The 27,953-nt window shown below is 41.2% G+C and overlaps 1 protein-coding gene across 9 annotated transcripts in view; it reads right to left on the reverse strand.

Moving 5' to 3' along the window:
* The window catches only part of LOC135540224 (forkhead box protein P1-B-like), a 246,857-nt gene that overhangs the window by 160,323 nt on the left and 58,581 nt on the right, over window positions 1–27,953 (reverse strand). For all 9 annotated transcript variants that reach the window (XM_064966720.1, XM_064966719.1, XM_064966721.1 and 6 more), the window contains one exon: window positions 9,261–9,304. The gene's annotated coding sequence lies outside the window, so the exon portion shown is untranslated. The remainder of the gene's footprint in view (window positions 1–9,260; window positions 9,305–27,953) is intronic.

Genomic DNA, 27,953 nt, shown 5'->3' on the forward strand with positions numbered 1-27,953 from the left:
GGCAGCCCCTTCCCTTAAATTATTCATTACTGCCTGTTATTAGGTAGCATATAGAATTTTAAATCGCTGATTCTACTTAATTACAGTTTGCGTTTATACTTGCTACAGATGTCACAGCTTGCAGTGGCAATATTTCACAATGTTTAACCCCGTCAAATATTGGAGGGGTCCTACCCCCCCTCCGCATCCACCCCTCCCACTCCGTCTGTCTTCCCAATGCCTGACCTACAGGCACATTCCCACACTAACAGATGAGAGGAGGTGGAGGAGGAGGAGAGAAGGGCTGCTTGTTGGGTGTAACATATATTTCTAAGAAAAAGGCAGATTGAGTGGTGGAATTCAAACAAACATCTACAGTTGGGACACAATAGCATCTATTATGCTGGAACTCAAAGAGTAATGACGATGCTCCGTCCAAAAAAATGTCTCTCACTGTGGAATTGAGTTCATACTAGCCAGGCATTCAAGGATATTGGATCCTTTGGATAAATAGGAACAATGTGAAAGGTTTCCAAAGTTGGCATTTCAGGCATTGAATTATGTCACGAGATAAAAAAAAAATTCACCTTTATTTAACTAGGCAAGTCAGTTAAGACCAAATTCTTATTTTCAATGATGGCCTAGGAACAGTGGGTTAACTGCCTGTTCAGGGGCAGAACGAGAGATTTGTACCTTGTCAGCTCAGGGGTTTGAACTTGCAACCTTCTGGTTACAAGTCCAATGCTCTAACCACTAGGCTACGCTGCCGCCCCGAATGCTGAATTACAGTACACATTTTTGTTATTAAAAACAAGTACATCATGTATTATGTCAGTACAGTACATGCACATCAACACTGTACTTCCATTTGCCTATAACAGGAAGACAAAAGGTTTGTTTGTGTGCCACTCACTAAATTCCCGTTTCTCTTTCACAAGTATCTCTGTTCACCAAGCAGCTGTATGCAAATAGTTAGTCATGCAGCATTCAATTATTTTGTATTAATATTTGAATATTGAAATAACACAATTCAGATCTAGATATTCCATTTAAATTTCCATATACGTGAACTGGAGTTGCACATCAACACATTAATTCTTCACAACCATGCCGTTTTTGTAAAGTCAGAAATATTGTTGTTTTTCCTTTTACTATTTGACATGATTAGATTCCTGTAAAATAGCTCTATTACCTAAAAGCAAGTTACCCCTGATTCCTAACTGCAGCCTATATCGCAGAGATAGAACTGTCTGTATATTACCCACATTCATGCCACTTAACCAAATTGGAATTGCCGATAATACTATATTTACATAGCTGTGTTGGCGAGGCGTGATTATGATCATAAAAATGTCTCCCCATGCTATGACGGAAAGTTTAGCAGCAGTGAGTGAGTGAGGCTGAAGGACATAACAATAAGTTAGCACAGGTTACAACAGAGCCAAGGAAAATAGCTCAATTATACACATGGGCTGAGTTTACACAGGTAGCCCAATTCTGATATTTTTCCACGAATTTACCAATCACATCAGATCTTTTCACATATCAGAATTGGGCTGCCTGTATAAATGCAGCCATGGAGCTCCAGCATCATGTGGCTTTCTTGTGGTAAACAGATGCAGGGTGACTCTAGTAACCCTGCATCTGTTCACTTGTTGAGACAAAGTATTCCTGTTGCTCACCCTCACTAACTCAAGCTCACACAATTTGCTTACAAGGCCGAACAGATCAGAAGATTAATTAAACTGCAGAGGATATTATTAAGGTTGTCCCTCATATCACCAACATTTGTTACAGTTTTACAGCCAGTCAAACAGACAAAATGGTTTTGCATACACTAGGATGATCGGATGAATCTATAGTGTGGCTTAGGTTTCTTCCTCTCAGAGAGCCAGACTCTTTTCTGTCTCTGATAGAAGCTCATCCATTTACTAAATATATAACCTGAAAAGCATAAACTGGGGAAGACCATATTACAGTACTAAGTAGTAAACAAGTACACAATAAAACATGTACCCTATTTCATGCTGTTATAGTCAATCAAATCACTCTGTGCTCAACATAGAGCACTCTGTTATCTCACTGTGGCTGTGTGTGTCTGTGAGGGCCTTTGAGAGCATACAGTACGGTCTATCTGATCAGAGCTCCAGTCCAGACCTCAGATGTCAGAGTGACTGGGAGGCAGCGTCAGAGAGAGGCCCAGTAACCAGGCCTGCCCTGTCGTCCCTCAGCTCAGACAGAAAGCTAGGAGCAGCGCTTGCCTGCGACTGCCAGCAGCGCAGTGTTCAGTTCACAGGAGCCGTGTCTGACTGCATGCTCAGCTCAGCTCAGGATGGCTTGTTGATTCCAGGCAGTGTGACACATCTGTTGCTTGTCACATCATGTCGTAGCTTCATGTCTGCGAGCCAGACACAAGCCGAGCAGCACGTCGCTCCACGCGCCTCATCCTCTCTATGTGTAGACAGGCAGGCAGGCAGGCAGGCAGGCAGGCAGGCAGGCAGACAGACAGACAGACAGACAGACAGACAGACAGACAGACAGACAGACAGACAGACAGACAGACAGACAGACAGACAGACAGACAGAGAGTCTGGGCCAAGAACCTGCATGTCCACAGTTTGGAAGGTCAGGAGGTGGGACACATCACTGGCTGTACAACCACTGTCAAATACTCACTTTGAGTCAGTTTATTGTAAGCAACTACTTTGGGTAACATAGTGTTGAAGTGTATGTTCTCAATCATGCAAGGAGTGCTGAAACAATATTCAAAATGTGTATTTCTTAATGGCCATGGAAAAAGGTAATTTAAGGGAAAAAATTATGGAAAGTATTCACTTAACCTAAGACCTCCTCAATATTGCCATACGTTTATATTGAGAATCAATTTCTTTCCCCAATGTCTATAGAAATACTTTAATGCTTTAAATCAAATCACTATCAAGGGTTTATAGGCTTAACAATGCACATTTTCTTGGACAGACATAAATAGTATGAAGTGCTTTAAGTGCCTTTAAAGAAAGTGGCAGAATATATTCCACGTGAGACTTACATTGTAAGCTTAAATACATCAGTGATGACCATTGCTAATTTATTATTGTACCATACATCTATGAAGTACACATCATGCAATATCAGCAGTAATGAAATGACATTGTTTCTCATCACCAGTCACATCAGCCTGCATTTAGTGGGAAGAGCAGCACTAAAGAGGCTGAGAAGTAGTTACTAATGGCACTGTTTCAGAAGCTCTTTCATACATTCATAAGTGCTTCACTTCTGTCTCCTTGTCTTCTCTAATCAATATTCAAAAGTGCCTAGTAATTGCAAGTTCTGGATAAATTTACATGCAAAGGATTGTCTGTGTTATATTCATCAAACACTTGTCTGAGACAAAACTGTCAAAGAGCGTTCTTTTATTTTTGTGTTATCTTCTATTTATGTAATTAGTGTTTGTGATACCAAAATGACATTTAGCCTACCTCTCATCCTAAAACACTTTTTATAATAACAAATAATAATTGGCAAATTAGACAAACGTTTGAATTTCCACAAGTATTAAAGACCAAACTGGTTATGTAAATAGCACAGAAGGGGAATATTTAGGTGGCTCATTTACATTATCAGATGACAAAACATTGATTTGTTCCATTCAATATCAACCTGTTTTGCAAACACACAAAACTAGAAACGACAGATCGGGGCTTAATACAACACACAACAGAATACTACTGATTGAACACCTGATAATATACCCTCTCAACCAGCCGTATCAAACCTCGAGATACCTTCAGTATCACAACATATCATCAGCATACCAAAACATATACCTAAAGAATCTGCAACGTTGTAAATATTCCACAACATTGCAAGTCTCTAATGTATTCTGAGGGATCATTTAAGGCCTGCATCCAGAGGATCTGTCTGGCCTTCATTAGCTTCCTCCTGGCATCTTTACTACCCATTTCAGAGAGAAGATGTGGCATATTACCTGTAAAAAAATATATACGGCAATGTTTGTATGAACCCCTTTCAAACATCCCCTTACACACAGCTTTCTTGCAGGTATACCACTTTTATACATACAGTTGAAGTGGGAAGTTTACATATACCTTCGCCAAATACATTTGAACTCAGTTTTTCACCATTTCTGACATTTAATCAGAGTACGTCAGTTAGGATCACCACTTTATTTTAAGAATGTGAAATGTCAGAATAATAGTAGAGAGAATGAATTATTTCAGCTTTAATTTCTTTCATCACATTCCCAGTGGGTCAGAAGTTTATATACACTCAATAAGTATTTGGTAGCATTGACTTTAAATTGTTTAACTTGGGTCAAACGTTTCGGGAAGCCTTCCACAAGCTTCCCACAATAAGTTGGGTGAATTTTGTCCCTTTCCTCCTGACAGAGCTGGTGGAACTGAGTCACGTTTGCAAGCCTCCTTGCTCGCACAAACCTTTTCAGTTCTGCCCACAAATGTTCTATAGGATTGAGGTCAGGTTCTGTAATGGCCACTACAATAGCTTGACTTTGTTGTCCTTAAGCCATTTTGCCACAGCATTGGACATCTATTTTGTGAAATGCACCAGTCCCTCCTGCAGCAAAGCACCCCCACAACATGATGAAACCACCACCGTGCTTCACGGTTGGGATGGTGTTCTTCAGCTTACAAGCCTCCCCCTTTTTCCTCCAAACATAACAATGGTCTTTATGGCCAAACAGTTCTATTTTTGTTTCAACAGACCACAGGACATTTCTCCAAAAAGTACAATCTTTGTCCCCATGTGCATTTGCAGACCGGAGTCTGGCTTTTTCATAGCGATTTTGGAGCAGTGACTTCTTCCTTGCTGAGCGGCCTTTCAGGTTATTTCGATATAGGACTCATTCTACTGTGGATATAGATACTTTTGCACCTGTTTCCTTCAGCATCTTCACAAGGTCCTTTGCTGTTGTTCTGGGATTGACTTGCACTTTTCTCACCAAAGTACGTTCATCTCTAGGAGACTGAACGTGTTTTCTTTCTGAGCGGTATGATGGCTGCGTGGTCCCATGATGTTTATACTTGCGTACTATTGTTTGTACAGATGAACGTGGTACCTTCAGGCGTTTGGAAATTGCTCCCAAGGATGAACCAGACTTGTGGAGGTCTACAATTCTTTATTTGAGGTCTTGGCTGATTTCATTTGATTATCCCATGATGACAAGGAAAGAGGCACTGAGTTTGAAGGTAGGCCTTGAAATACATCCACAGGTACACCTCCAAATGACTCAAATGATGTCAATTAGCCTATCAGAAGCTTCTAAAGCCATGACATCATTTTCTGGAATTTCTCAATCTGTTTAAAGGCACAGTCAACTTAGTGTATGTAAACTTCTGACCCACTGGAATTGTGATACAGTGAATTATAAGTGAAATAATCTATCTGTAAACAGTTGTCGGAAAAATTACTTGTATCATGCACAAAGTAGATGTCCTAACCGACTTGCCATAACTATAGTTTGTTAACAAGAAAGTTATGGAGTGGTTGAAAAACAACCTAAGTGTATGTAAACTTCCGACGTCAACTGTATCAGTGGGGAACTGGCAAACTGGGAGGGGTGAGGGGTGTTGTTAAATCATGGAGGCTGTTTACATTTCAATTTAGGGAGGTGTTTAACAATAGACGTGTTAATGGGTTTACCTGCAGAAGAACAGTGAACCAGTCACACTGACCTGATACCTGTATTTTGGTTACAGGGTCCGTGAAAATGCAGGAATCATGACTAGGTCTTTAGCTGGCTTTTATTTGTCCTTGTTTTTCAACCCCCTACCCCTTTCAGATATAGAATATAGTACATAAAAGCAGGCATGGTAAAATGTTGGGATTTTGATCTGTGTATGAAATGAATATATGTGAACAACATGGCTTGCCACACAATCCCCTCATTCCCCAAGACCTGCCCAGCTCATTCCACTGCACATATCACAGGTTGTTATCATTCCAGAGAGAATTCTACATTGGTGAACGCCAGCGCTTTAATTAGATCCACTATTTGATCATTCCACAGCTGGGCTTTATTAAGGGGGAGTTCACGGCACCTCACAATCACCCCCCGACTCCACTGAGGGAAACACAGAGAAGGATATGAGTTCAAATAAACCAGTATATTTCATATAAACCAGTATAGTTCATATAAACCATTATACAATGTGTGGATCTAATCCTGAATGCTGATTGGTTAAAACCGCATTCCAGCCGGTTTCTGTTCCACAAGTTACCACCGGCTAAATCTATGCCATTAAAACGCCTATTTACTCTGTTCCAACTGACTGCACAATCCACTGTCTCATCAGCCCAGCCAAGCAATTTATAAACTTGATCTCCACTATAAAAAGCATCTAGCAATTTATCAACTTGATCTCCACTATAAAAAAGCATCTACACATTATCTCACATCTTTTAGACTAACATTTAGTTTTCAACAGCGGAGATTTGTATAAACCTTGCTGTCTATCTCTCCGACATTTGCAACATTGTTTCAATATTCAAATTCAATCTCCAGCTGTCCCATAGTAATGAACGTGTTGGGAGTCGGGACGAGATAGACAGTCGGGCAGTGTTTCTCAGCCAGTTGAAATCATGAATCAGCTGGCATAATTTTTTTATGGATATATAAAAATAAATGTAAATTGAATAAAGGTCAAATGAAATGAAGTGCAGCTAGTTTGCAGTCTTTCCAGCTGCAGTTTTAAGTGATTGTGATAACAGTGTTGTTAGCTAGCTCCTCTGAACAACAGTGTCCTGATAAGTGAGCAAATGTTCTATGCCTCGTTCGCTCATTGTTTTTTTGTTGTTGTTTTTTTTACCTTTATTTTACTAGCCAAGTCAGTTAAGAACAAATTCTTATTTTCAATGACGGCCTAGGAACAGTGGGTTAACTGCCTGTTCAGGGGCAGAACGACAGATTTTGTACCTTGTCAGCTCAGAGATTTGAACTTGCAACCTTCCGGTTACTAGTCCAACGCTCGCTTCAATAATTTTGCACGCCCAATTTTTCAGTTTTTGATTTGTTAAAAAAGTTTGAAATATCCAATAAATGTTGTTCCACTTCATGATTGTGTACCACTTGTTGTTGATTCTTCACAAAAAAATACAGTTTTATATCTTTATGTTTGAAGCCTGAAATGTGGCAAAAGGTCGCAAAGTTCAAGGGGGCCGAATACTTTCGCAAGGCACTGTATATTGGCACCAAACACCGGCTTCTCTGGCATTATCACTTAATTATAGCGTTGCTGCACAGCTACTTTCAGGTTACTCCAGCGATGTTCAATCAGGTTCAAGTCCGGGCTGTGGCTGAGCCACTCAAGGACATTCAGAGTCTTGTCCCAAAGCCAGTCATGCGTTGTCCTGGCTGTGGGATTAGGGTATTTCTCCTGTTGGAAGGTGAACCTTTGCCCCATTCAAGGTCCTCAGTGCTCTGGATCAGGTTTTCATCAAGGATCTCTCTGTACTTTGCTGCGTTCATCTTTCCCTTGATCCTGACTAGTCTCCCAGGCCCTGCTGCTGGAAAACATTGCCACGGCATGATGCTGCCACCACCATGCTTCACAGTAGGGATGGTGCCAGGTTTCCTCCAGACATGACACTTGGCATCCAGGCCAAAGAGTTCCATTTTGGTTTCATTAGACCAGATAATCTTGTTTCTCATGGTCTGAGAGTCCATTAGGTGCCTTAGGCTGTAATTTACCTTTTACTGAGGAGTGGCTGACCACTCTACCATAAAGACCTGATTTGTGGAGTGCTGCAGAGATGATTGTCCTGTCTGGAGCTCTGTCAGTGACCATCGGGTTCTTGGTCACCTAGTTCATATAAACCAGCATAGTTCATATAAACCAGTATAGTTCATAGCTCATATAAACCAGTATAGCTCATATAAACTAGTATAGCTCATATAAACCAGTATAGTTCATATAAACCAGTATAGTTCATAGTTCATGCAAACCAGTATAGTTCATAGAAACCAGTATAGTTCATATAAACCAGTATAGCTAATATAAACCAGTATAGTTCATAGAAACCAGTATAGTTCATAGAAACCAGTATAGTTAATTGTTCATATAAACCAGTATAGTTCATTTAAACCAGTATAGTTCATAAAAACCAGTATAGCTCATATAAATCAGTATAGTTCTGCCCAGCAGTGAGGGACAGTAACTGGGTCTAGAAGAGCTATCCAGAGCTCTTAACTAATGTCTGATACCCTAATTCAACAACAACACTATCAAGCCCAATGGGAGACAAACTGTTAAATCAAATGCATAGCGACTGAGGATCATGTCCATATGGTCACAGAATACAACAAATATCAAACCAAAACAGACAGAGACTGAACAGATACATGTAACCCACAACATGTCTTGTCAAGGTCAAAATGAATCTTAATGCAAACACCAGATTTAAGGCTGAGCCTCCTCTGTGTGTTGGTGGTGTGGTCAGGAGGAAGGTCAGCCATGTTTAGTGTTTACAGTGCTTTGAAATAGTTTTGCAGTGTGAACTCTGCTCATTGTTTGCTTTGAATTTGTTTATACACCACACAGAGTGTAAATGACTTGAGAGATGGTGCGAGGAGGGTTGCAGACATGAACCTGAATATATGATCTGGTCATGTTTTTGCCTTGAATTCAGTCACAACTGTGACTATACGGTTGTGTGGATTAAAGGGATATCTGGAACCTATGTTAATCATGCATTGTCACTATCATTTCTGCTTCATTGAAAGTAAAAAGCAACTGACCAAGTGATCCATTTACAACAGCACCAGTTATTATGCAAAATCACATTTATCGTTTGCGACCTTTTCATCAGATGACCCTGTAAACATTTGCATTTTTATATTTCTCTGAGATATATCTTCATCAAGTTTACTATGGATGCACCACTCTTAGAAAACAGGGTTTCAAAAGGGTTATTTGGCTGTCCCCATAGGAGAATCCTTTTTGGTTCTATGTAGAACCCTTTTGGGTTCCATGTAGAGTATCTGTGGAAAGGATTCTACCTGAAAACAAAAAGGGTTCTTCAACGGGTTCTCATATGGGGACAGCCAAAAAACAACTTTTAGGTTCTAGATAGCACCTTTTTTTCTTAGGGTAGAAGGAAACACTGTTCACAGGGAAACACTTGTCCTTCGATGTAGTCAATTTAATAGGAGTATTTGAGTATAGATCTGTCATGTCTATTAGGAGTCTGTCTCTGGTTCTACTGTATGGTTGTGTCAATGGGGTCTGACTCCAGTCACTTACTTTGATCTCTGTCTCCACAGGGGGTCACCACTGGAGTCTCCAGGCTGGAGGATGGCACAGCAGGTGGAAGAGAGCGAGAAAGAGAGAGAGACAGAGAGAGAGAGAGAGAGAGAGAGAGAGAGAAAGAGAAAAAGAGAGATAGAATGGAGGGGGAATAAAAGTAAAAAGAAGAAAAAGAGGAAGATATTATTGTCAGTTGGAAATTATGAAATCTATGGCACTCCTTCAATCCAAAGAAATGACAAACACAGTATTTAATTCCTGTTGGGTACCTCCCTATTATTGTGAAAGAGTATTTACAGTATTTGTGTGCGTGTTTACTATCCTTGTGGGGACCAGAAGTCCAGACAAGTGGGGACATTTCACCAGTCCCTACAAGAAAACATGTTAGGCTTAGTGATAAAGTTTAGGGTTACAATTAGTATTAGAGTTAGCATTGGGGGTTAAGTTTAGGGGTTTGGGGTTAAGGTTAAGTTAGGTTAAAGGTTAGGGAAATAGGATTTGAATGGGAATCAACAAATATTTGTGTATGTGTGATATGTGTATGTATGTGAGAGAGAGAGAGAGAGAGAGAGAGAGAGAGAGAGAGAGAGAGAGAGAGAGAGAGAGAGAGAGAGAGAGAGAGGAGAAAGAGTGCCTTTGGAAAGTATTCAGACCCCTTGACTTTTTCCACATTTTTTTAGGTTACAGCCTTATTCTAAAATGGATTAAAATGTTATCATCAATCCACACACAATACCCCATAACGACAAAGCAACTAAAAGTGTTCAGACCCAGTACTTTCTTGAAGGACAATTACAGCCTCGAGTCTTCTTGGGTATGACGCTACAAACTTGGCACACCTGTACTTTGGAAGTTTCTCCCATTCTTCTCTGCAGATCCTCTCATGTTCTGTCAGGTTGGAAGGGGAGCGTCGCTGCACAGCTATTTTCAGGTCTCTCCAGAAATTTTCGATCGGGTTCAAGTCCAGGCTCTGGACATTCAGAGACTTTTCTCAAAGCCACTCCTGCGTTGTCTTGGCTGTGTGCTTTGGGTCATTGTCCTGTTGTAAGGTGAACCGTCGCCCCAGTCTGAGGTCCTGAGCGCTCTGGAGCAGGTTTTCATCAAGGATCTCTCTGTACATTGCTCCGTTCATCTTTGCCTCGATCCTGACTAGTCTGCCAGTCCTTGCCACTGAAAAGCATTCCCACAGCATGATGCTGCCAGCACTATGCTTCACTGTACTGATGGTGCCAGGTTTCCTCCAGACGTGAAGCTTGGCATTCAGGCCAAAGAGTATTGTTTCTCATGGTCTGGGAGTCTTTAGGTGCCCTTTGGCGAACTCCAAGCGGGCTGTCATGTACCTTTTACTGAGGAGTGGCTTCCATCTGGCCACTACCATAAAGGCCTAATTGGTGGAGTGCTGCAGAGATGATTGTCCTTCTGGAAGGTTCTAACATCTCCACACAGGAACTCTAGAGCTCTGGCAGAATGACAATCTGGATCTTGGTCACCTCCTTGACCAAGACCCTTCTCCACCGATTGCTCAGTTTGGCCGGGCGGCAAGCTCTAGGAAGAGTCTTGGTTGTTCCAAACTTCTTCCATTTAAGAATGATGGAGGCAACTGTGTTATTGGGGACCTTCAATGCTGCAGAAATGTTTTGGTACCCTTCCCCAGATCTGTGCCTCCACACAATCCTGTCTTGGAGCTCTAAGCAAAATTCCTTTGACCTCATGGCTTGGTTTTTGCTCTGACATGCACTGTCAACTGTGGGGCCTTATATAGACAGCTCTGTGTGCCTTTCCAAATCATGTCCAATCAATTGAATTTACTACATGCGGACTCCAACAATCAAGTTGTAGAAACATCTCAAGGATGATCAATGGAAACAGGATGCACCTGGGCTCAATTTTGAGTCTCATAGCAAAGGGTCTGAATACTTATGTAAATACGGTATTTCTGGTATTTATTTTTAATACATTTGCAAAAATGTCTAAAAACCCGTTTCACTTTGTCATTATGGGGTATTGTGTGTAGATTGCTAAGGATTTTCTTTACTTAATCCATTTTAGAATAAGACTGTAATGTAACAAAATGTGGAGTCAAAGGGTCTGAAAACTTTCCGAAGGCACTGTATATAGGGAGGTCACTTTCAAACAATTCTTCTTCATTAAAGCTGAGTTAAGTAGATTTTTCCTCAGAGGTTATTTTTCTTTCCATGTTTTAAATATCTTTTGATACATATTTAGCATCACAAACGAGAATTCCCTTGATTTAACAAATATTGGCACATTCAGAAAACTGTAATTGAGTTCAAATTGATTCTAGCTGCGCTCTAATTGCATTTAAACACTGTTCGTCCCTAACCCTAGATCCACAGCTCCTTCTGCTTAATTACTACAGCCCTCTGAAGACAAATCCCTCCGCTGTGGAAGGAAAAATAAAAATAGTGTAAGTTTAACAGAACGTTGTTAAAATGACCAATAAACTTTTTTTTATTCAATATAAATTAAACCCCAGCAGAGAGGATAGGGCTCAGAGAAAACACAGCAAAATAGCTTGCTGAAGCATTGCACAGGACCCCATCTCAAACAAATGCCACAGATTAACACCAACCCCCTGTAGCTGACTTCTGTCATACACAACCCTGCCCCCTCCGCCACCTCCCCACTCCGCCATATCCACTCTTTCTATCCTTTTTCAAACATGGAGGGAAGAAAAGGCTAAATGTGTTTCCTGAAAGGGAGGAGAGGTGGAATAAGGCCATCCTGCCCTTGGAGTCACCACCATGTGTCTCGTCAGAGCAACCCGCCACCCTCCACTGGCTTTTCTGCAGATGCAGCAGAACTTCCCCGAGAGGAGAGGGGACTGTTTGCCAACTCAAACAGGGCTCCCTCTCCCTCTCCCGGCGGCCAGCGGCCCATGGGCCTGCTCTGCTCAGCACTGGTGCTTCCTGAGGGCTCGCTGCAGCTGGAGCTCTCTGAATAAAGGTAACAGGGAATGTCAGAGCTACTGTAAACTTACTAGCCCACTTCTGTCAGCAGGACGTTCACAATCAAAGCAAAACAACCCCACCTAAAACACCATGCATTGTTTTTCCACCAGCTCCATCCTAAACTTCCCACGAATCACAAAGAGAGCACGGCGAGAGGGCGAACGCTGTTCCCTGATCTTGCCAAACAAAATGCCAGGAGACCGAGAATGACATTCAACTCTGGTTTAAAAATATGAGCAATTTGAAAATGATTAGAGTCTTATTTTATTGTTGAGCGCCTGACACAGGAGAGGAAACCAGAACAATCAACTCAACTGACTTTTTTTTCTGCTGAATTTAGAAACACTAATTAGTTTTGCTCTCATAAACCCAACCTGAAAACGACCAATTAGAAAGTGAGAATGAGCCATGAGCAGCAGAAACAAGTGCTTGTCATTCTTCTATTAAAGTCCCACATCCACAACTTTACCTCAATGACTTTCACACTGCTCCCATGGCGAGCCGAATGTTACCTACTAAACACTCAGTCACGTACTCATCCTGATTAATGAATAAGCCTTTACGTAATCCTTTAGTGAGCCTTTGCAGAGTTTTTAGGGAGATATTACAGCTCTACAGAGCCACATCAAACGCAGTTGGAGAGGCATGGTAGAACAGATGACTGAACCATCGGGCTGACCACAGCACCAGCTGGGCTCTACCATAAACCAACCAGGGCCAGACAGAGACAGTTATCCTCTCGCAGCTGCCTGGTTCACATTCATTTCCTCTTTCAAGGGTATTGAAACCACTATATCCCTCCTACCCACTGACTAACAACTGGGACCTGTACCTTCCTGTGCTAGCCTATCACACAGTGCATTCTCTTGGCAAGTGGTGTGGGTTTCATGTTTAGTCTGTCATAAGAAATTAATGATAAACTTGTGGAAATTGTCTTCAGGAATTTTCACTGCTATTCCCACAGCAAACAGCAGAGAGTGTTTCATCACTGTCGGACCTAAGATTGATAGCCTGTCAGAGCCTTCTCCTACTCTCTGGCTTCGGCTGCATCTTCTGGGCTGGGTAGTGGCTAAAAAAGGCCACGGCTTCACTTTCCTGGCCTGTGCTTTTTACCAGGAGTAATTCTCAGATGCCAGGTCGCTGCCAACGTCCTTGCAGCCGATGGCAGAGAGGCCAGTAAGTTCACATTAACTGCAGAGTGTAACTGCGCTGAACATCTGCTCATGAATGAGAGCGCTGCCCACTAACTCAGCGAGTTGAGGCCTGCTGATGAAAAATGCAACGCTCTCCTCTCTGGCACGCTTGTTTTGCGCTATTCTCCTGAGCCCCTAGAATTATATTAAGAGAATTTCAGTGCAGCCCAGTGTATCTGAGAGAACAGCTGGCGCTGAAAAAGAAACTGCTGCTCGCCGAGAGCTCGGGGACTTCACACGGGATCAGCCTTCTCGTACGCCATTTGTCCTTGAAGGAAAAAAATCTATGTTAAGCACCCAGGTAATAAGAAGAAGACAGCAGCCACATTTAGTTGATTACACTACTCATGTGCGCAAAATCAGACAGAATAACCAACAAAGTCATGAATTGATATGGGGGGGGGGGGCAATTGTGACAATAAGTAGCAACCACTGGAGACATCTGCATACACTAACTCATGTCCTTTGTTTGGCTTGTTCCCTGGTGAGAACTCATTAGACTCTGCCTCTTACCAAACCAACATGGAGGTGAAACAGAAACAAGTGTATTCTACACAGTATATAGCTACATGGTCCCCATAACAACATGATGAAAATATGATTGCTGGTTTACCCCAAACTACCTGGTCACATGCGGTCTTTCACTTATACTATGAGCAAATTTGACATATCACTCCTCATCAGATGGTGAAATAGCCTCTATTAAGAATCATACATTTAAGGAAGTGATGATTCTTACCAAAAACCCAAAATACAAGATTACATAACATTTGGTGATTTCACTTCTGTCTTCCTTTGAAATGGAGATATCTTCTTGAAAGTCTGCATGGTGGGCATCCCTTCACTGATGCAAACATATGATACACACACAGTGGCACAAAACCATTCATTCTCTCCAAACTGTTTTGTCTCTGTTGCTTGTCACAATATTTATCAGATCACCAAGTTGTCATTCCTCCAAAAAGCCAGTTTCACTCAAGAACACTTGTGTGGGACAAACTCACTATCATGTTTAAAGATGAGAGAACTACTAGTTTACTAGGCTTCCTGTGTGTTCGGTGATGGCATATGAAGGAGATATACAGTATCTAAATTATCATGACGATACTCACCCCCCGCAGAAAACGATGTGGGGGAGTAAAAACTCTTCTCCAAGACATTTAGCTGGTGACAAATCACAGCACTTTGTCTTCCTGAAAACATCCACCCTTCCATCTTAAACCTCCCAACTTCACATGGAGATAGGAAATCACACATTACCAAGCTGACAAACAATTACAACCATGTCATTAACGACAACCGACCCTGAGCCAGCATTTGCCAGACAAAAACAAATCATGATAAATCAGACAACACAACATTACTCCATGATGCCGTAGAATAAACCTAGGATGACTCTAGGAAATACATCCAATTTTGACAGAAATCTAATTGGGGAGGTGGGGGGTCAGAGCTTTGTTTAAGAAAAGCATCATTGCCATAATGTTAAACAATCATACCTTGGTGCAAAACATACAACTAATATCAAAGCCAGGAGGTAGAAAACTCAATTCCTCACTTTATATTAAAAGTATTTTTTTTGGTAGTTGCAGTTTTCCCATTAAAATGACTTAATCCGATATAGAGGTTTAGTATCTCTTTTAATACATCTCCAAGTGTCAGGCGGCGAATGAAAAAAGCCTCTGTAAATATGGCTGCTTACTTCTAACACAAGCATTGTTGACACGTAATGTCATTTCAGCGGGACATCCAAATGAAAGCACTACGGGGTAATGTAATGCTCTTAATGAGAATTCTTTCCAGCTCGAGACCTTGCCGAGATAGCCATAATGCATTGCTTCTTTTTTTAATAAAATAATTGTTACAGTTATTAAAGATGAATCTCATCAGAGGCAAGATGACAAAATAATTCATTACCAAAACCCAGGCTTTAAATAGCTGCAAATTAAAATCCCCTGAAAATTTGCTTCCTGATAAATGGGATCGTTATTTCATATAAATATTGGATATAGTGTGTCCTTGAAAGGAAATAAATATTGCAATAGTCCATTAAAAAGTTTGTAGAATCAACCAACGAACAGTTTAACCAATAAGAAAAACACTACCAATACCCATACTTTATACACCAAATATCTCTAAAAGATCTGTTAAATATGTCAGGATGTTAGTGTACCCACAATTAGATTCTGACACAGGGATCAAAAGGGAGAAAAAAGTGTTAAGACTCATAATAACTCCTACATATGGGTGTTAACAAGGTATACCACTGAGCTACTGCCGACATGGTGGAGCCACCGTGCCTCTGAGCATGGGGAACCATGGGGAACCATAGGGAAACTGGGACTCAGTACTCTCACCAGTACATGCACGTGTGAAACAGAGAATGCGTTGGGGTCCATGGCTCCCATTCACAGCTCGTATTTATGTATTCAAAAGAGATCATTTACGGTGATGGCATTGAAACTTCCCAGCATGCCTTTTAACCTGTGGTTTTTCACTCTCGCCACAGTAGGATGTCCAGGGGAGATGCTTTATGAAGATCCTGGAGACATAAAGAGCCTGGGTGACTAACTGCTGCATTACTGTCTGAAAGGTAAAGTTATTTAGACCAATAAAACGCTAATATATTGTTGGAGTGGAATAAAACAGAAGTTATCTCTACCTTAATAACATCACCGCAACCGCTTACGTTGTTTAGATCAATAAAGCCCATTAAAGTACAGACCTCCACACAGATAGAGCCACGCTGCCACTGTGAAATACTGCTCACTGGCATTATGAAGAGCAGAGATCTAACAAAACAACTGAAGTAAAATTACACACCATTCTAATAGGATTCAAATGTGAAAATGTTGAAGATTTTAGCTAAGTGTTAATGCTGCAATATGTAACGTTTTAGGCAACCCAACCAAATTCACATAGAAATGTGTGTTATAGATCTTCTCATTGTAAGCGTAAGAAGCTGTAAATCTGTTCTACTTTTGGTTTTACACATCAGCTTCAAACAGCTGGAAATAAAATATTTTGGGTTATTGAAAATATATTTCACAGCGGTTTAGATGGTACAATGATTCTTCACACTTGCTTGTTTTGTCACGTAAACTGAAATTAGGCAAACTATTAGAATTTTAGCAATTGTAAATGGTGGAGTGAATTCTGCATACTGCAACTTTAACACTGTGGCCTTGGACAGGCATTTTTCAACTTTAACACTGTGGCCTTGGACAGGGGTTCTCAAAGGGGGATCAGTGGAGGTACAGCAGGCGGTCAGCAGCCAGATCTCAAAATATATTAGCATTATAATTTATTATCATTATTTGTTTTGACCAAAGGACAGATTTCCACCAGTCTAATGTCCATTGCTCATATTTTGTGGCCCAAGCAAATCTCTTCCTCTTATTCGTGGCCTAGTGATTTCTTTGCCGCAATTTAACCATGAATGCCTGACTCAAGCAGTCTCCTCTGAACAGTTGATGTTGAGATATGTCTGTTACTTGAACTCTGTGAAGCATTTATTAGGGCTGCAATTTCTGAGGCTGACCACCTCATTTTTTAAACTAGGCAAGTCAGTTAAGAACAAATTCTTATTTACAATGACGGACTAACCCGGCTGGGACAATTGTGCACCGGCTAATGGGACTCCCAATCACGGCAATATATGATACAGCCTGGAATCAAACCAGGGACTGTAGTGTCAATGCTTGCACAGATGCAGTTCCGTAGACCGCTGCGCCACTCGGGGAGCCAATAGTGTGCAAATCTGTCATCAAGGCAAAGTTTGGCTATTTTGAAGAATTTCAAATATAAAATATATGTTGATCTTTGAACACTTATTAGGTTACTACATTTATTTTTTTTATTTGTGTATTTCACCTTTATATAACCGGGTAGGCCAGTTGAGAACAAGTTCTCATTTACAACTGCGACCTTACAACCTGGCCAAGATAAAGCAAAGCAGTGCGACAAAAACAACAACGGAGTTACACATAAACAAACGTACAGTCAATAACACAATAGAAAATAAATATGTTTTTATTTATGTACAGTGTGTGCAAATGTAGAGGACTAGGGATGTAGGCAATAAATAGGCCACAGAGGCTAAATAATTATAATTAATATTGGAGTGATAAATGTGCAGATGATGATGTGCAAGTAGAGATACTGAGGTGCAAGAGAGCAAGAGGGGAAGTAATAAAATGGGGATGAGTTAGTTGGGTGTGCTATTTACAGATTGGATGTGTACAGGTACAGTGATTGGTGAGCTGCTCTGACAGCTGATGCTTAAAGTTAGAGAGGGAGATATAAGACTCCAGCTTCAGAGATTTTTGCAATTCGTTCCAGTCACTAGCAGCAGAGAACTGTAAGGAAAGGCGTCGAAAGGAAGTGTTGGCTTTGGGGATGACCAGTGCAGTATACCTGCTGGAGCAGAGACTTATAGATGACCTGGAGCCAGTGGGTTTGGCGATATGTAGTGAGGGCCAGCTAACGAGAGCATACAGGTAGCAGTGGTGGGTAGTATATGGGGCTTTGGTGACAAAACGGATGGCACTGTGATAGACTACATACAGTTTGCTGAGTAGAGTGTTGGTGTCTATTTTGTAAATGACATTGCTGAAATCAAGGATCGGTAGGATAGTCAGTTTTACGAGGGTATGTTTTGGCAGCATGAGTGAAGGAGGCTTTGTTGCGAAATAGGAAGCCGATTTTAGATTTAATTTTGGATTGGAGATGCTTAATGTGAATCTGGAAGGAGAGTTTACCTGAGAATTGAGTTGGCCCGAGAATTGAACCCTGTGGCACCCCCATAGAGACTGCCAGAGGTCCGAACAACAGGCCCTCCGATTTTACACACTGAACTCTATCTGAGAAGTAGTTGGTGAACAAGGCGAGGCAGTCATTTGAGAAGCCAAGGCTATTGAGTCTGCCGTTAAGAATGCGGTGATTGACAGAGTCAAAACCTTGGCCAGGTCGATGAAGACGGCTGCACAGTACTGACCGCGGCAGATTTCCGATCTTTAGGGATCTCAGATGATACAAAAGAGAGGTTGAATAGGCTAGTAATAGGGGGTTGCAACAATTTCAGCAGATCATTTTAGAAAGACAGGGTCCAGATTGTCTAGCCCAGCTGATTTGTAGGGATCCAGATTTTGCAGCTCTTCAAAAACATCAGCTGTCAGGAGTTGGGTGAAGGATAAGCGGGGGGAGGGGCATTGGGCAAGTTGCTGCAGGGGGTGCTGAGATGTTGGCCGGGGTAGGGGTAGCCAGGTGAAAATGAAATTATCGATTATCTACATGATTCCATATGTATTTCATAGTTTTGATGTCTTCACTACTAATCTACAACGTAGAAAATAGTTTAAAAAAAGAAAAACCCTTGAATGAGTAGGTCTGTCCAAACTTTTGACTGGTACTGTATATACTGTACACTACCGTTCAAAAGTTAGGGGTCACTTAGAAACGTTCTTGTTTTTGAAGAAAACCAAAACAAATTGTCCATTAAAATAACACCAAATTTATCAGAAATACAGTGTAGACATGGTTAATGTCGTAAATTTTAATTGTAGCTGGAAAAGGCAGATTTTGTATGGAGTATCTACATAGGCGTACAGAGGCCCATTATCAGCAACCATCACTCCTGTGTTCCAATGTCACGTTGTGTTAGCTAATCCAAGTTTATAATTTTAAAAGGCTAATTAGAAAACTCTTTTGCAATTATGTTAGCACAGCTGAAAACTGTGGTTCTGATTAAAAAAGCAATAAAACTGTCCTTCTTTAGATTAGTTGAGTATCTGGAGCATCAGCATTTGTGGGTTTGATTACAGGCTCAAAATGGCCAGAAACAAAGTACTTTCTTCAGAAACTCGTCAGTCTATTCTTGTTCTGAGAAATGAAGGCTATTCTGTGCGAGAAATTGCCAAGAAACTGAAGATCTGGTACAATGCTGTGTACTACTCCCTTCACAGAACAGCGCAAATTGTCGCTAACTAGAATAGAAAGAGAAGTGGGAGGCCCGGTGCACAACTGAGCAAGAGGACAAGTAAATTAGAGTGTCTAGATTGAAAAACAGACACATCACAAGTCCTCAACTGGTAGCTTCATTAAATAGTACCTGCAAAACACCAGTCTCAACAGCAACAGTGAAGAGGTGACTCTGGGATGCTGGCTTTCTAAGCAGAGTTCCTCTGTCCAGTGTCTGTGTTCTTTTGCCCATCTTAATCTTTTATTTTTATTGGCCAGTCTGAGATATGGCTTTTTCTCTGCAACTCTGCCTAGAAGGCCAGCCTCCCGTGGGTTGCCTCTTCACTGTTGACGTTGAGACTGGTGTTTTGCAGTTACAATTTAATGAAGCTGCCAGTTGGGGACTTGTGAGGCGTTGTGTCTCAAACTAGATGGCCGTTTCCAGCGACAATAGCGACAATAGTCATTTACAACAAAAACAGGTTTTTATACATTTGTGCAAATGTATATTAAAAAATACATCACATTTACATAGGTATTCAGACCCTTTACTCAGTACTTTGTTGAAGCACCCTTTGCAGTGATTACAAACTTGAGTCTTCTTGGGTATGACGCTACAAGCTTGACACACCTGTCCTTGGGAAGTTTCTCCCATTCTTCTCTGCAGATCCTCTCAAGTTCTGTCAGGTTGGATAGGGAGCGTCGCTGCACAGCTATTTAGCTATTTTCAGGTCTCTCCAGAGATGTTCGATCAGGTTCAAGTCCAGGCTCTGGCGGGGCCACTCAAGGACATTCAGAGACTTTTCTCAAAGCCACTCCTGCGTTGTCTTGGCTGTGTGCTTAGGGTCATTGTCCTGTTGGAAGGTGAACCTTCGCCCCAGTCTGAGGTCCTGAGCACTCTGGAGCAGGTTTTCATCAAGGATCTTTCTATACTTTGCTCCGTTCATCTTCCCTCAATCCTGTACTCTCTGTACTTGCTCCATTCATCTTTACCTTGATACAGACTAGTCTCCCTGTCCCTGCCGCTGTAAAACATCCCCACAGCATGACGCTGCCACCACCATGCTTCACTGTAGGGATGGTGCCAGGTTTCCTCTAGACGTGACACTTGGCATTCAGGCCAACGAGTTAAATCTTGGCTTCCTCAGACCGACCTGATCCTAACTTTTATAGGCAAATTTCTATTTTGCCCTGTTTATCAAAAGTGTTGGAAAACCTTGTCAATATCAACTGACTGTCTTTCTTGATGTCAATATTATTCCCTCTGGTATGCAATCTGGTTTCTGCACATGTTATGGATGTTCAATGCAACCTTAAAGGTCCTAAATGATTTCACTATTGCCCTTGATTCATAGCAATGTTGTGCAGTTATTTTTATTGACTTGGCCAAAGCTTTTGATACTGTAGACCATTCCATTATTGAGGGCCGGCTAAGGAGTATTAAGTGTCTCTGAGGGGTCTTTGGCCTGGTTCGCTAACTACCTCTCTCAAAGAGTGCAGTGTATAAAGTCAGAACATCTGCTGTCTCAGCCACTGCCTGTCACTAAGGGAGTACCCCAAGGCTCAATCCTAGGCCTACGCTCTTCTCAATTTACATAAAAAACATAGCTTAGGTTGTAGGAAGCTCTCTCATCCATTTATATGAAAATGATACAGTCTTATACTCAGCTGGCCCCTCACTGGATTTTGTGTTAAACGCTCTACAACAAACCTTTCTTAGTGTCCAACAAGCTTTCTCTGCCCTTAACCTTGTTCTGAACACCTCCAAAACAAAAGTCATGTGGTTTGGTAAGAAGAATACCCCTCTCCCCACCGGTGTGATTGCTACCTCTGAGGGTTTAGAGCTTGAGATAGTAATCTCATACAAGTACTTGGGAGTGTAGCTAGACGGTACACTGTCCTTCTCTCAGTACATATCAAAGCTGCAGACTAAGGTCAAATCTAGACTTGGTTTCCTCTATCGTAATCAGTCCTCTTTCACCCCAGCTGCCAAACTAACGCTGATTCAGATGACCATCCTACCTACCCATGCTAGATTAAGGAGACCTAATTTATAGATCTGCAGGAAAGGGTATTCTCGAGCGGCTAGATGTACTTTAGCATTCGGCCATCAGATTTGCCACCAATGCTCCTTATAGGACACATCACTGCACTCTATGCTCCTCTGTAAACGGGTCATCTCTCTATACACATCGCAAGACCCACTGGTCGATGCTTGTTTATAAAACCCTCTTAGGCCTCTCTCCGTCCTATCTGAGATACCTACTGCAGCCATCATCCTCCGCATATAACACCCGTTCTGCTAGTCGTATTCTGTTAAAGGTCCCCAAAACACACACATCCCTGGGTCGCTCCTCTTTCTAGTTGGCTGCAGCTAGCGACTGGAATGAGATGCAAAACAAACACCAAACTGGACCATTTTATCTCCAGCTCTAGGAAGAGTCTTGGTGGTTCCAAACGTCTTCCATTTAAGAATGATGGAGGCCACTGTGTTCCTGGGGACCTTCAATGCTGCAGACATTTTTTGGTATCCTTCTCCATGTCTGTGCCTCCACACAATCCTGTCTCGGAGCTCTAAGGACAATTAGTTCGACCTGGTTTTTGCTCTGACTTGCAACGTCAACTGTGGAACCTTATACAGACAGGTGTGTGCCTTTCCAAATCATGTCCTATCAATTGAATTTAACACAGGTGGACTCCAATGAAGTTGTAGAAACATCTCAAGGATGATCAATGGAAACAGGATGCACCTGAACTCAATTTCAAGTCTCATAACAAAGGGTCTGAATAGTTATGTAAATAAGCTATTTCTGTTGTTTGTTTTATAAATGTGCCAACATTTATAAAAACTGTTTTCGCTTTGTCATTATGGGGTATTGTGTGTAGATTAATGAGAAAAAATATATATTTAATACATTTGTTAATAAGGCTGTAATGTAATGAAAAAGTGAAGGGGTCTGAATACTTTTCGAATGCACTGTATACAGTATATACATGTGATGGGATGTATAGACATTATGGACAGTATGTGGATAGAATACAGTATTGACTAGAATACAGGTATGTACACATATGAAATGAGTAAAAGAGTATGTAAACATTATTAAAGTGACCAGTGTTAAATTATTAGTGACCAGTGCTCCATGTCTATGTACATAGGGGGCGGCAGGGGAACCTAGTGGTTAGAGTAACCGGAAGGTTGCAAGTTCAAACCCCCGAGCTGACAAGGTACAAATCTGTTGTTCTGTCCCTGAACAGGCAGTTAACCCACTGTTCCTAGGCCGTCATTGAAAATAAGATTTTGTTCTTAACTGACTTGCCGAGTTAAATAAAGGTAAAATACATTTTTTTAACCTCTTGAAACTCCCCATCCCGGATCCGGGATTGTGACTAAGCCTCAGGCTCATTAGCATAACGCAACGTTAACGATTTCTGAAAATCGCAAATAAAATTAAAATAATGCGTTTGCTCTCAAGCTTAGCCTTTTCTTAACAACACTGTCATCTCAGATTTTCAAAATATGCTTTTGAACCATAGAAATTGACTAATTTGTGTAAGAGTATGCAAAGCTAGCATAGCATTTTGTGTAGCATGTAGCACGCAACATTTTCACAAAAGCCAGATAACCAAATAAATAAAATCATTTACCTTTGAAGAGCTTCTGATGTTTTCAATGAGGAGACTCCCAGCCACATACCAAATGCGCAGTGTTTCCTGAAAGCGTCTGTGTGTAGGAGAAATCGTTCCGTTTTCTACATTGCGCCTGGCTACCGAAACGAACCGAAAATGCAGTCACCTACAACGTGAAACTTTTTCCGGATTAACTACATAATATCGACCGAAACATGGCAAACGTTGTTTGGAATCAATCCTCAAGGTGTTTTTTCACATATCTCTTCATTGACATGCAGTTCGTGGAAGCTTGCTTCTCTCTCTGTGCCCCATGGAAAAATACTGGCAGGTGACTTTTGCGCACCAATTTCGGCGCAGGACACCGGGCGGACACGTGGTAAATGTGGTCTCTTATGGTCAATCTTCCAACGATCTGCCTACAAATACGTCACAATGCTGCAGACACCTTGGGGAAACGACAGAAAGGGCAGACTCATTCCTCTTGCGTTCACAGCCATATAAGGAGATCATGAAAGACAGAGCCTCAAAAATCCTTGTCATTTCCTGGATGCCAAGTCATCTTGGTTTTGCCTGAAGCTCACGTTAAAGGGCACGCACAGAGAAGATATTTGTATTTCTGGACACGTCAGAGTGTTTTCTTTCGAACAGTAGCAATTATATGCATAGTCGAGCATCTTTTTGTGACAAAATATCTTGTTTAAAACGGGAACGTTTTTCTTCCAAAAATGAAATAGCGCCACCATAAGTGTAAGAGGTTAAATAGGGCAGCAGCCTCTAAGGTACAGGGTTGAGTGGTAGCTGGCTAGTGCCGGCTACCAGGGTAGGGCACTGGGTGGAGGCCGGCTAGTGAGGGCTATTTAACAGTCTGATGGCTTCGAGATAGAAGCTGTTTTTCTGTTTTTTGGTCCCAGCTTTGATGCACCTGTCAAAGAGGGTCTTAGGGGCGATGAGGGAGAGGTTATTTTCCTGGCACCACTCTGCCAAGGCCCTCAATTCCTACCTGTAGGCTGTCTCGTCGTTGTTGGTCATCAGGCTTACCACTGTTGTGTCGTCTGAAAACTTAATAAATGAGTTGGAGGCGTGCGTGGCCACACAACCATGGGTAATTAGGGCATCACGGGAGGGTGCTCAGCACGCTACCTTGTGGAACCCCTGTGTTGAGGATCAGCGTAGAGTAGGTGTTATTTCCTTCCTTCACCAAATGGGGGCGGCCCTACAGGAAGTCCAGGACCCAGTTACACAGGGCACGTTCAGACCCAGGGCCCCAAGCTTAATGATGAGCTTGGAGGGTACAATGGTGTTGAAGACTGAGCTGCAGTCAATGAACAGAATTCTTACACAAGTATTCCTCTTGTCCAGATGGAACTAGTAGCCTTACTCACTATTTTAGCCAGCTACTACCTGGTACTCTACCCTGCAATTTAGAGACTTCTGCCCTATGTCCATAGAGTCATTGAATTAATGTTGACTTTAACTTCTTGGATATAGGGGGCGCTATTTTAATTTTTGAATGAAAAACGTTCCCGTTTTAAACAAGATATTTTGTCACGAAAAGATGCTCGACTATGCATATAATTGACAACTTTGGAAAGAAAACACTCTGACGTTCCCAAAACTGCAAAGATATTGTCTGTGAGTGCCACAGAACTGATGTTACAGGCGAAACCCAGATAAAAATCCAATCAGGAAGTGCTGCATTTTTTGAAACAGCCTCATGCCAATGACTCCTTATATGGCTGTGAAGGAGCTAGGAGTCAGCTTACGTTTTCCACGTTTTTCCCAAGGTGTCTGCAGCATTGTGACGTCTTTTTAGGCATTTCCATTGGAGAATGGCTGTAAGAGACCATATAGGGCGAGTGGACGCATGGTGTCTCACGGGGAAAACGTTGCGTAAGATACTGAGGTAGCCATTTTTCCAATAGTTTCTTATGAGAAACCAACTGCCTCCACGGATATATTATTGAATACATAAGTTAAAAACACTTTGAGGATGGATCCGAAACAACGTTTGCCGTGTTTCTGTCGATATTATGGAGAAAATTTTGAAAAAAGTTTGGCGTTATAGTTGAAGTATTTTTGGTCGATTTCTCAGCCAAGCAGGATGAACAAACGTGACATTTTTCACCTACAAAAATATTATTTTTGGAAAAAAGGAACATTTGCTATCTAACTGGTAGTCTCCTGAGTGAAAGCATCTGAAGTTAAATGATTTAATTTGGTTGCTTTTCTTATTTTTGTGAAAATGTTGCCTGCTGCCAGCACAGCCTAGCATAGCATTATGCCATGCTAAACTTTCACAAATGCTTGTCTAGCGTTGGCTGTAACGCATATTTTGAAAATCTGAGAAGACAGTGTTGTTAACTTCTTCGATATAGGGGACACTTTTAATTTTTGGATAAAAAAACGTTCCCGTTTTAAACAAGATATTTTGTCACGAAAAGATGCTCGACTATGCATATAATTGACAGATTTGGAAAGAAAACACTCTGACGTTTCCAAAACTGCAAAGATATTATCTGTGAGTGCCACAGAACCGATGCTACAGGCAAAACCAAGATGAAATTTCAAACAGGAAATGGCCCAGATTCTGAAGGCGCTGTGTTCCAATGTCTCCTTATATGGCTGTGAATGCGCCAGGAATGAGCCAGGAATGAGCCTACACTTTCTGTCGTTTCCCCAAGGTGTCTGCAGCATTGTGACGTATTTGTAGGCATATCATTGGAAGATTGACCATAAGAGACTACATTTACCAGGTGCCCGCTTGGTGTCCTCCATCAAAATTATTGCGTAATCTCCAGCTGCGTGCATTTTTCCATTTTCTTCAGAGGAGAAACACAACTGCCACGAATGATTTATCATCGAACAGATATGTGAAAAACACCTTGAGGATTGATTCTAAACAACGTTTGCCATGTTTCTGTCAATATTATGGAGTTAATTTGGAAAAAAGTTTGGCGTTGTAATGACTGAATTTTTGTTTTTTTTTCTTGGCCAAACGTGATGAACAAAACGGAGCGATTTCTCCTACACAAATAATCTTTTTGGAAAAACTGAACATTTGCTATCTAACTGAGAGTCTCATCATTGAAAACATCCGAAGTTCTTCAAAGGTAAATGATTTTATTTGAATGCTTTTCTTGTTTTTGTGAAAATGTTGCCTGCTGAATGCTAGGCTAATGCTATGCTAGCTATCAATACCTCTTACACAAATGCTTGTGTAGCGATGGTTGAAAAGCATATTTTGAAAATCTGAGATGACAGTGTTGTTAACAAAAGGCTAAGCTTGTGATTGAATTTCTTTCATTTCATTTGCGATTTTCATGAATACATTTAAGACATTTAAGTCATTTAGCAGACGCTCTTATCCAGAGCGACTTACAAATTGGTGAATTCACCTTCTGACATCCAGTGGAACAGCCACTTTACAATAGTGCATCTAAATCATTAAGGGGGAGGGGGGTGAGAAGGATTACTTATCCTATCCTAGGTATTCCTTGAAGAGGTGGGGTTTCAGGTGTCTCCGGAAGGTGGTGATTGACTCCGCTGTCCTGGCGTCGTGAGGGAGTTTGTTCCACCATTGGGGGGCCAGAGCAGCGAACAGTTTTGACTGGGCTGAGCGGGAACTGTACTTCCTCAGTGGTAGGGAGGCGAGCAGGCCAGAGGTGGATGAACGCAGTGCCCTTGTTTGGGTGTAGGGCCTGATCAGAGCCTGGAGGTACTGCGGTGCCGTTCCCCTCACAGCTCCGTAGGCAAGCACCATGGTCTTGTAGCGGAATAGTTAATGTTGCGTTATGCTAATGAGCTTGAGGCTATGATTACGCTCCCGGATACAGGATTGCTCGACGCTAGAGGTTAACAAAAGGCTAATCTTGTGTTTCAATATATTTATTTTATTTCATTTGTGATTTTCATGAATAGAAAATGTTGCGTTATGCTAATGCATTATAGTTTAAGTATTTTTCTGTCGATTTCTTAGCCAAGCAGGATGAACAAAAATATTATTTTTGGAAAAAAGAAACATTTGCTATCTAACTGGGAGTCTCCTGAGTGAAAGCATCTGAAGTTCTTCAAAGGAAAATGATTTAAATTGGTTGCTTTTCTTATTTTTGTGAAAATGTTGCCTGCTGCCAGAACAGCTTAGCATAGCATTATGCCATGCTAAACTTACACAAATGCTTGTCTAGCGTTGGCTGTAACACATATTTTGAAAATCTGAGATGACAGTGTTGTTAACAAAAGGCTAAGCTTGTGTTTCAATATATTCATTTCATTTCATTTGCGACTTTCATGAATAGGAAACGTTGCGTTATGGTAATGCGCTTGAGGCTATGATTACACTCCCGGATACGGGATTGCTCGTCGCTAGAGGTTAATAGTGTTTACATTCTGTTTAACCCACTTTATATGTACAGTATATACAATATTCTAGTCATTGAACACTGGTCACTTTAATAACGTTAACATACAAAACACACCACGCCTTCAAAAAGTATTCACACCCCTTGACTTTTTCCACATTCTGTTGTGTTTCAGCCTGAATTTAAAATATAATTAAATGAATATTTGTTTGGCACTGGTTTACACACAATACCCCATAATGTAAAAGTGGAATTATGTTTTTCAAAATGTGTGCGTCAATATAATCGTGTTCTCTGTTTTAATTCAATTTTGAATTCAGGTTGTAACAACAAAATGTGGAATAAGTCAAGAAATATGAATACTTTGTGAAGGCACTGTACATGTACAGTTGAAGTCAGAAGTTTACATACACCTTAGCCAAATACATTTAAACTCAGTTTTTACCAATTCCTGACATTTAATCCAAGTAAAAATTCCCTGTCTTAGGTCAGTTAGGATCACCACTTTATTTTAAGAATGTGAAATGTCAGTATAATAGTAGAGAGAATTATTTATTTCAGCTTTATTTTCATTCA

This window comes from Oncorhynchus masou, chromosome 5 (genome assembly GCF_036934945.1).
Source record: "Oncorhynchus masou masou isolate Uvic2021 chromosome 5, UVic_Omas_1.1, whole genome shotgun sequence".
NCBI classification, from domain to species: domain Eukaryota; kingdom Metazoa; phylum Chordata; class Actinopteri; order Salmoniformes; family Salmonidae; genus Oncorhynchus; species Oncorhynchus masou.